The sequence below is a fragment of the Rutidosis leptorrhynchoides genome, chromosome 4 (genome assembly GCF_046630445.1).
Source record: "Rutidosis leptorrhynchoides isolate AG116_Rl617_1_P2 chromosome 4, CSIRO_AGI_Rlap_v1, whole genome shotgun sequence".
Lineage (NCBI taxonomy): Eukaryota > Viridiplantae > Streptophyta > Magnoliopsida > Asterales > Asteraceae > Rutidosis > Rutidosis leptorrhynchoides.
Genome location: NC_092336.1, coordinates 269,102,381 through 269,111,878, shown reverse-complemented (window position 1 = coordinate 269,111,878; position 9,498 = coordinate 269,102,381).

The window sequence follows — 9,498 nt, the reverse complement described above, 5'->3', positions numbered from 1 at the left end:
TTGAGTCATAAAGAAAGGGCTGAACCTCGCAGGTTTAGGGCCTTGAATATGACAATTAGAACAAACCTCGCGAGGCAGATTCTTGAGGCACAACAAGAAGCCTTAAAGGAAGAGAATTTTGTGAATGAGAACGTAAAAGGTATGGCTAAGAAGTTTGAGGTACGAGCTGATGGTACTAGATACTTTGCGGGATGTCTTTGGGTTCTGAAGTTTGGTGAACTGCGACAACTTATTTTAGATGAGGCTCATAAGTCTAGGTACTCTATTCATCCTAGTTCAGGAAAGATGTATCATGATCTTAAGGAGCTGTATTGGTGGCCTAATTTGAAAGGTGATGTGGCTACATATGTGGCTAAGTGTTTGACCTGTGCTAAGGTTAAAGCTGAACATCAAAAACCTTCTGGACTTTTAGTGCAACCTGAGATTCCCGAGTGGAAGTGGGAAGGAATTACGATGGATTTTATTACTAAGTTACCGAGGGTAGCGGGTGGCTATGACACTATTTGGGTGATTGTAGATCGACTCACTAATTCGGCTCACTTTTTGCCGATTAGGGAAATAGATTCAATGGAGAAGCTTACTCATTTGTATTTGAAGGAGATTGTTTCTAGACATGGTGTTCCTGTATCTATTATTTTGGACCGAGACAGTCAATTTGTATCGAGGTTTTGGCGATCCTTACAGGAAGCCTTGGGAACTAAGTTAGATATGAGCACCGCTTATCATCCTTAAACAGATGGTCAGAGTGAAAGGACCATTCAAATGTTAGAAGATATCTCACGAGCGTGTGTTATTGATTTCGGTAATGGGTGGGATAAATATTTGCCGCTAGCTGAGTTTTCTTATAACAACAGTTATCATGCAAGTATTAAAGCCACACTGTTTAAAGCTCTGTATGGTAGGAAGTGTAGGTCTCATGTCTGTTGGAATGAGGTTGGGGATGCTCAACTTACAGGTCCAGAAATTATTCATGAGACTACCGAGAAGATTGTACAGATTAAGGAAAGATTGAGAACCGCTAGAAGTCGGCAAAAGAGTTATGCCAATAGGGGAAGGAAAGATGTAGAATTTCAAGTTGGTGATCGTGTTATGTTAAAGGTTTCACCTTAGAAAGGTGTGATACGTTTTGGTAAAAGGGGAAAGTTGAGTCCTCGTTTTGTTGGATCGTTTGAGATCATTGAGAGAGTTGGACCGGCGGCTTATCGTTTGAAGTTGCCACAAGAACTCAGTGCTGTTCACGATGTCTTTCATGTATCGAATTTAAAGAAGTGTTTGGCTAAAGACGATAAGACTATTCCTCTGGAAGAGCTTCATGTTGATAAGCAACTACATTTTATTGAGGAACCTGTTGAAATTATGGACCGAGAGGTTAAGACTCTCAAGCAGAGCCGAATTCCTATTGTCCGGGTTAGATGGAATGCCAGACGCGGTACCGAGTTCATTTGGGAGCATGAAGATCAGATGAAGCAGTAGTACCCGCATTTGTTGCCAGATGCTGAGTCAACCCCTGCACCTGCTTAAATTTCGAGACGAAATTTCCGTAACGGGAAGGTACTGTCACGACCCTACTTTTTCCGTTATCTTTTACCGTTAATTATTTAATGACCGTTAACTGTTATTCGTGCCACGTCATCTCTATGACCTATATTATTATTTTTGTAATAATATATATATTAATTATTATATGTTATGTGAATATTTGTATTCATATTTTTAAGTTATACGTTTCTACGTGTCGCGGATTTTTATCGGCGAATCTTTTCGATTTTCAAACCAACGGTCGAGCTTTTGGGATTTTTAAATCCTAAATATTTTTAAATATGATATTTTAAGGTCATATGATTATATATAGTATTTATATTTATTTTTCGTCGCGTAGTTGTTATCTCTCCGAATTTTTAATCGCGTAAGCGTGTTTTAGCGTTTCGGGTTTCTTTCGGGCTTTCGGGCCACAAGGAATTATACACTTAGCAAGATTGGGCGATGGGACCCACCCCATGACCCCACTTTCAGCCGACCCATCAAGGGGGGAGTATACTCCCTTGATTTTCCCATTTTGTTATCTCATTTTTACAATTTCTAATTTTATCAAAACCTAATTATCACTTTGTGCTCTCTCCTCTCCTCCCTCCTTGTGCCGTCGCCCCACACCCACAAAAACATCATCATCATCATCATTCAAACAAGCTTAGATCATCAATTGATTTACATAAACGCGTTCTACTAATCATCCTCTACACGAATCAATCACTTGTTTCTCGATTAGGGTATAAACCCTAACCCTAAATTTTTAATTTTTCAATACTTTTCTAATTTTGATGCTTATTTTGATAGTAAGTTAGTTATTTGTTATTGTTATGATTATTGTATGCGTAGAATTGCTCAAAAACACATGTTTTCGATTTGATTGGGACAGCAGCTTTTTCATTTATTTCCGATATTGTAACTGATATAAAAGTGAATATAAAGTAGTTAGATGAGTTCCTCTCATCAAGACATTAATTTTAGACTCCGGATGAGTTCCTTCGGATTCATGTCGTTAGATGGTTAATTATTAAAACTTATGATTAAAATAATGATTTTCATTATTATTAAATTATTTATGATATAAAAAGTAATTATTGTAATTTAAGACTTATGATATATATTTATTATATCATTTAATTATTACTCACGATTTAATTAACATTTTAATTAAACTTATGATTAATAATACTTTTATTATTAATGGAAAATACTTGTGATAAGTATTAAACTTATATTATAAGATTATTATTATACGACTTATAATAAGGATTAATTAATTATTTAATTATTATAAGGCTTAGTTATTAATTAATTATAATTTAATTATTAAATACTTATGATTTAATAATCATAATTAGAAACTTATGATATGATTAATAATTCATTAGTAATTAATAATACTTATGATATGATTAAAATTTATTATTAATTAATAATACTTATAGTATGACTAATATTTAATTAATTAATTAAATACTTATGTTATATTAATTATATCATTTAAACTTATATTAACTTTAATAATTCATTTTAATTTAATTAAACTTATGTTACGACATAATTATACATATTTAGCTTTAATAAACATTATAACTTACATTATTATTATAACTTACACTTTTAAAAATTAACGTTGACTCTGTTTGACCAAGGTTGACTTTTGAGTTGACTTTCGGTTGACTTTGACTTTCAGTTGACTTTTGTTGACTTTCTAATTAAGGAAACTTTCCTAACTTATAAACTTTCCAAAAATAGCAACTTTCTAAATTTGGAAACTTTCCAAAAATAGAAACTTTCCAAAAATAGAAACTTTCCAAAAATAGAAACTTTCCAAAAATTGAAACCTGCTAAAAATAGAAACTTTCTAAAAATAGAAAGTGTGTGTTCGTAAGCTATTCCGATCAAACCGATGCATGCTGAGTATTGTTCTATGTCTACTTGCAACATTTACAATAGCTATCATACTAAGACTTGACCTAAGATAGTTATTTATATCGACCTGCTTTATTTATAGGTCGGCGTTGTGATCATTCCTGATCACTGTACTCATTTGTTGTTCGCTTATTTGTGTTGGTTACTTCGTTACTATTAAGGTGAGTTATAGTCCCGTTTTTACATACTTTTTAAAGTATATTTTTGGGATGTAATTACATGCATTTTATTTCACGTTTAGACACAAGTGACAATTAAATTTAAATTATTCATTGTGAGTTGAACAAAAATATTCCCTAGTCTGGTAACTGTAATCACTGGTTTCTACTGGTGAACACGAATCCTACGGATAGATCTATCAGGTTTGACAACCCCATTTCGAGCTAGTCGCGCTAGCATTTTATAATCGGAATGTTTAGTACTTCGTATTTTGTTGTAGATACACTGTCCGGTGTATATCTTTTATTGTGTTTGGCAAGGGTAAATAAAGGGTTAAGTGGTTACCAGGTGGCTCATTGATAATGGAATAATGTTTTTAATGTTTTCTAGCATTTTTAAATCTTGTGGTCTAAAGTTTATTCAATTATTTAAACCTATAATTCACTCAACCTTTGTGTTGACAGTTTACTCGCATGTTTTCACAGGTACTTGAGTTTATGTGATGCTTCCACTGTGTTTAGAAGAGTTTGCATGCATTTGGGCAGATTTTATGAAACAATTATGAAACTTAAGCTTGCATTCTGTTTTTGGATAATTTAAATTTGTAGGTTTGTTGGCAATGTTTTGTGTCAACTTTGATTAATTAATATGCTGGGTTATTTTTAAAACTACATATTTTGGTATGCTTTCCTTTTTGGGAAACTTTTGAAATAAAAGAATGCAATGTCGTTTGTTAAATTCATTTAAGTTCGATCAAGCTGTGGACCAAGTGACCGAGTCGTTATGTGTTTTGATGGGGCCATCATAGTCCTGCTTTCCTAATTCCATATACAAGCATCTTGACTCTTTGAGAAATACACACATGCAATGACACATCAAAAAACTGCAAAAAGTCTCTCATTGTTGCTGCGGTTGGCCGTGGCCTTTTTGGGAGCAAAAGGGAGTTCCTAATTTGTTTTGCAAGCTCATTTCAAGTGTCAATCAAATCCTAACCAAAAGCAAGGGTGTTGGGGTTAAAATCTTGGGTATTACAACTTGAGGCTTCATCTTTTGGAGCTCCATTCATCATCATCTTCATCATTCAATTACCTAGCTTGGAGTTGGTATGATCTCTTTACTCTCTTGTAGTTTGTACGTATATTTCACAACTTGATCCTACTTGGGATTTAACTTTAATTGGTTAAAGATAAACAAGTTCCTAAATGGTAATATATACATGCTTCCGCTAAGTTTAATCTTCAAATGTCTTAAATATATTATGAACTTGTTAAATTCCAACAATGGTATCAGAGCCAAAGTTGTTGAAATATGCTTCGAGATGGTTATTAAACCCACTATAATTTTGCATTTTATGAACATGCATGAAAGTAAAATGCAAAGATTTTCGGGTTTTGGGTGGGTTGTTAGTTTGGCCGAATTCTTGGGGACCCAAAATGGGTTTTAGGTTCTTCCATTTTGGTCATAATTGTTGTATGTTAATGTTCACAATCCTAGCCTTGACCTTGTGTTTGGTTGCTTGTATGGTTGATTTATATTTATTCATTTGGTTTGTAATAATATTTATTCAATTGGTTTGTAATATTATTCATTTGGTTATGTAATTTATTTTATATTTTGCATGTAAAATAGATTAGGTTGTATTTTAATTTTCTAGAGAAAAATGTATTAGGATATATTTTGTAAAGAGATGAAGATGCACAAGATGGACTTGGAGACAAGGAAGATGCAAGATTTAGTGGGAGATGTAAAATCTCCTACTTTGTGTTATGACCCATTAACCGATGGCATTTTGTTTTCGACTGAACAAAATGCCTACCAAAAGGCTTGATTGTGAACATATTGTTTTGCATGCATGGTTGTTTTGTATGATTGTGGATTGTGCATTTTATTACTACAAGTTAATCACACAAGTTAACAACAAGCAAAACGACATTTAAATGGTTAAATTGAAATGAAAAAAGGACGTTAATAAATGGTTATTAAGAACAAGAAAAGGAATACACATATAAAATGGTTTATATCAAAGTAATGAAATTGGCTTTATTTCATGACATGAAAAATGGATTTTCACATGAGCCACACACTAAATGCATGTTAGTGTATGGTATAAAAGCTTTCTTGAACTAGAATAAAGAAACCTTAAAACCCTTTTACACACTAGGTTAACAAGTTTAACGCCATCCATTTATGTAAACACTTAAATATGTTAGGGAACTAATAATGGGATAAAGGTCACCTAACCATTATAAGCAAACTAATATGATTAAGGTGAATTTCACATGCTCGTGGGATAAAGGTCACCTAACCACTTGTGTGTTAAATTTACACGTTTACACAAGTTGGACGACTTAATTTGGGAATCATGAACTTAGGGTCACCGAAGCATGAGGAACAAATAGGCGTTGATGGGATAAATATGTCATACAAAAGGATTGTATGATCCCATACTCTAGAAGTTGCAAATGGATTGCAATTGTCAATTTAAGACTACCTAGCTAAATCAAATAACGGAATAAAGGTCACCTAACCGAAATTTGATTTACCATTAGATTCTAGAATTTAATATATCAATTTGATTTAAAAAGCTTGTTAAATTAAAATTAATACTTAAACAAATTTTGTTAAATTTTGTAGATGGCCGCCAATAACAACAACATTCCAAACGCACCAATCAACTTTAATAACCTATCATTGAGGTCCATCCTCAAAAAATAAAAACTCAACCATACGAATTTTATGGATTGGTACCGTAATCTTAGGATTGTCCTCAAACTTGAGGATAAAGCGTATGTGTTGGAAGACCCCATTCCCGACCAACCCGAGGAGGAGGATGCCGAAGGTATGTCATATTGGGAGAAATATTGGGCTGATTCGGTACAAGTTTCTTGCCTTATGCTTGGGACCATGATCCCCGAACTCCAAAAGGACTTCAAGCATCATGGTGCATATGACATGATCACACAATTGAAGGAGATGTTCCTTCAACAAGCTCATGTCGAGCACTTTGAAACGGTTCGAGCACTTCATGCATGTCGAATGGACGACTCCCAATCGGTTTCATCTTATGTCCTTAAGATGAAAAGCCTAATGGACCATTAGGATAACCGAACATGTTCATGGAAGTCAGCTTGACTTGGCCATGGTGTTCTTTATGGTTGAACTCTTTTTAAGGGCCTAACTATCTTTTAAAACCAATCATTAACGAAAGCATTGAAACACATCACGTCTCTCGAATATGGTAAACCATGTATCCTATTATGCTTAAGAAAGTTTAGACCATTCTGGAATGTTAATACGTCACCCAACCGAGTCGCTCAATTGGATGAGCCGTCTGAACGTGTATGCCTGTAGTCAGACTACACGGGCGTCGGGGGTAAGGGATGCTGCTGTCTATTCAGAATCTTCAAGCCTAACGCAGTACCCAGTGACATGTCTTATGACAGGGGCGTTTAGGACCAGTGTAATGAATACAAGGCCTCTGCCTATTCATGAGCCAGCATTCCATAATCTCGGCAGAATAACTGATGAAATCATAGTATGCACTCATTTTAACCTTATCTGAATTACGAATTTTATAGCATTTACTTTATCTGTCTTATAAATTAGAAAATCCCAAAATTAAGTAACCACTACTCCTTCATAACTATCTTAGGCTTAACTATAGGTTCGATTCTACTGATATCTCAAAAATATGACTCTATGTCATATTTCCCTTACTCATGCTAAGGAGTAGTACGATTTAAGTCCCGCTAAATATAAATTTAAAACAGTACCACCCCTTGATGGTTGATTCTGGCGTGCTGCGGCCCGACGACACCGCACAAATAAAACCGTCCGTTTCGGCCGTATCCAGGGGGAGTCTAGTTTTTGGCGCCGCTCTCGGGGAACTGGTATCAGGAAATTCTGCTCTCTATCAAACTTATTCACAAGCATTTAGTGGTGTCTAAGAAAGACAATTATACACGGACTTGGTTGTTGGATTTTTAGAACAGTCTCCAATTATATTGGGACCAAAAGGATCCTGCCTCTCCGTAGTCAGCCTGGCCACTTGGTTTGTTGAATAATTCATGCGGAGGTCTGTTATTGAAATACCAGGGAATCAGTAGCCAGAACCAAAAACATATTCAACCATAGGATAGTTAGTTAGTTAAATTAGATTACCTTAGACTAAGACTACTTTAGATTAGACTACCTTAGACTAATTAGCCTACCTTAGATTACTTTAGAAATTTAGTTTATTTTCTAAAAATTAAAAACAAAAAGGCATACCCATTGTATGACCAAAACCCGATCTAGACCAGGGCCGTTGTTATTCGTACCTAGTCCAGACGCAATAATCTCTAAAGCACGCAAGGAAGCACGAATCAGAAATCGAATGGCGTTACGCGTTACTTAAGCAGAATATACCAAACCTTCGATTGAAGGTCGAGGAGGACCGATCAGATTTCCAGAGATTCAAGGACACTCGTTTGAGTTAAAACATCACATCATCCAGCTCATCCAGAATAGCTGTCAGTTTCGTGGATTACCGAATGACGATCCTAATTCTCACCTTGATAAATTTATATCTCTTTCGAACTCCTACAAACAGCCAGGGATAGGACAAGATATAGTCTGGCTAGACTTGTTTCCCTATTCTCTCACTCATCATGCTCAAACTTGGTTCGAAGGACTGGAAAAAGATTCCATCACGTCATGGACGGAGATGGCTACTAAATTGCTAACCAAATATTTCCCTCCTTCTAAACAAACCAAACTAAAGAATGACATCATTAACTTCAAACAAAGTTATGATGAATCTCTTTACACTAAATGGGAGCGATTTAAAACCCTGCTGAAGAAATGCCCTAATCACCAGCTAGAACAGTCAGCCCAAATCTGTACCTTCTACTGTAAGACCCGAATATTTGTATTGTACATATGTGTATAAAAGTTACTTAAGTTTGGGGTTTTTGTTGCACATAAATAAAAAGACAAAAGATGCTGAACTGGGAGGTCGCGCGCAGCGCCATCTGTCTGCGACAGATTCTCCTCTTCTTTTAAAATAGATATTTTGAAGGCTATTGTGTAATTTCACTTTGGGGCCGAATTTAATACCCTAGATCAGTTTTGGGGAGCTCATTTACTACTCCCACAACAACCTTATCTCCTCCCATTGAATTTTAGTGAGAGAGTGCAATCCTTGAGAGAGAGAGAGAGCTCCATTAAAGGGTGAAAGAGGTTGAATCGGGTCTTGATGCAAGTTTTAAAGTCGTTCACCTAGTCGATAGCTACGTGGTGATTGTGTTGGTAAGTTATAAAACCTAATTCCGTACTTTAATTGCTTTAAGGGTTAGGTTTTGGGCTAGTGATAAACCAAAGACCCATCTTGTTAGTATTTTGGGGATTTTGGGTGAATATGGGTTATGAAGGCTCATTGATGACTAACCTAGGGTTGAATGTGTTAATTGGACTTTTGAGTCTTAAATTTAGTTAGTTAGTGCTAGAACACTTTAATAATATGTAAATGGGTGTTATTGGGTATGGATGACCCAAATGGGTGTGTTGACCTTGAAATGGGTCAAATGAGTCTTTAATGACCTAAGTAGCCTAGCAATTATGAAAACGAGTTAGCCTTGTGACCTAAATGTGTTTTAAACCCATCTTGACGAATGATTAGGGTTTTGGTGTGTGTTGACCCAATTTAGGGTTAAGGGTGCAAATGGGTTGAAATTGCACCATTGGGTCAAAATGGCTTAGAATGGTGAAAGGGTTTGGTTGACCGACTTGAGTTTGCGTTTGATGATGTGTATAATATGATAGGTACGTTACTTTGAGGTCTTGCAAGCTCGGGTATCTTTTCACAAGACTTTGAGGTGAGTGGAATAATTATATGCGTAT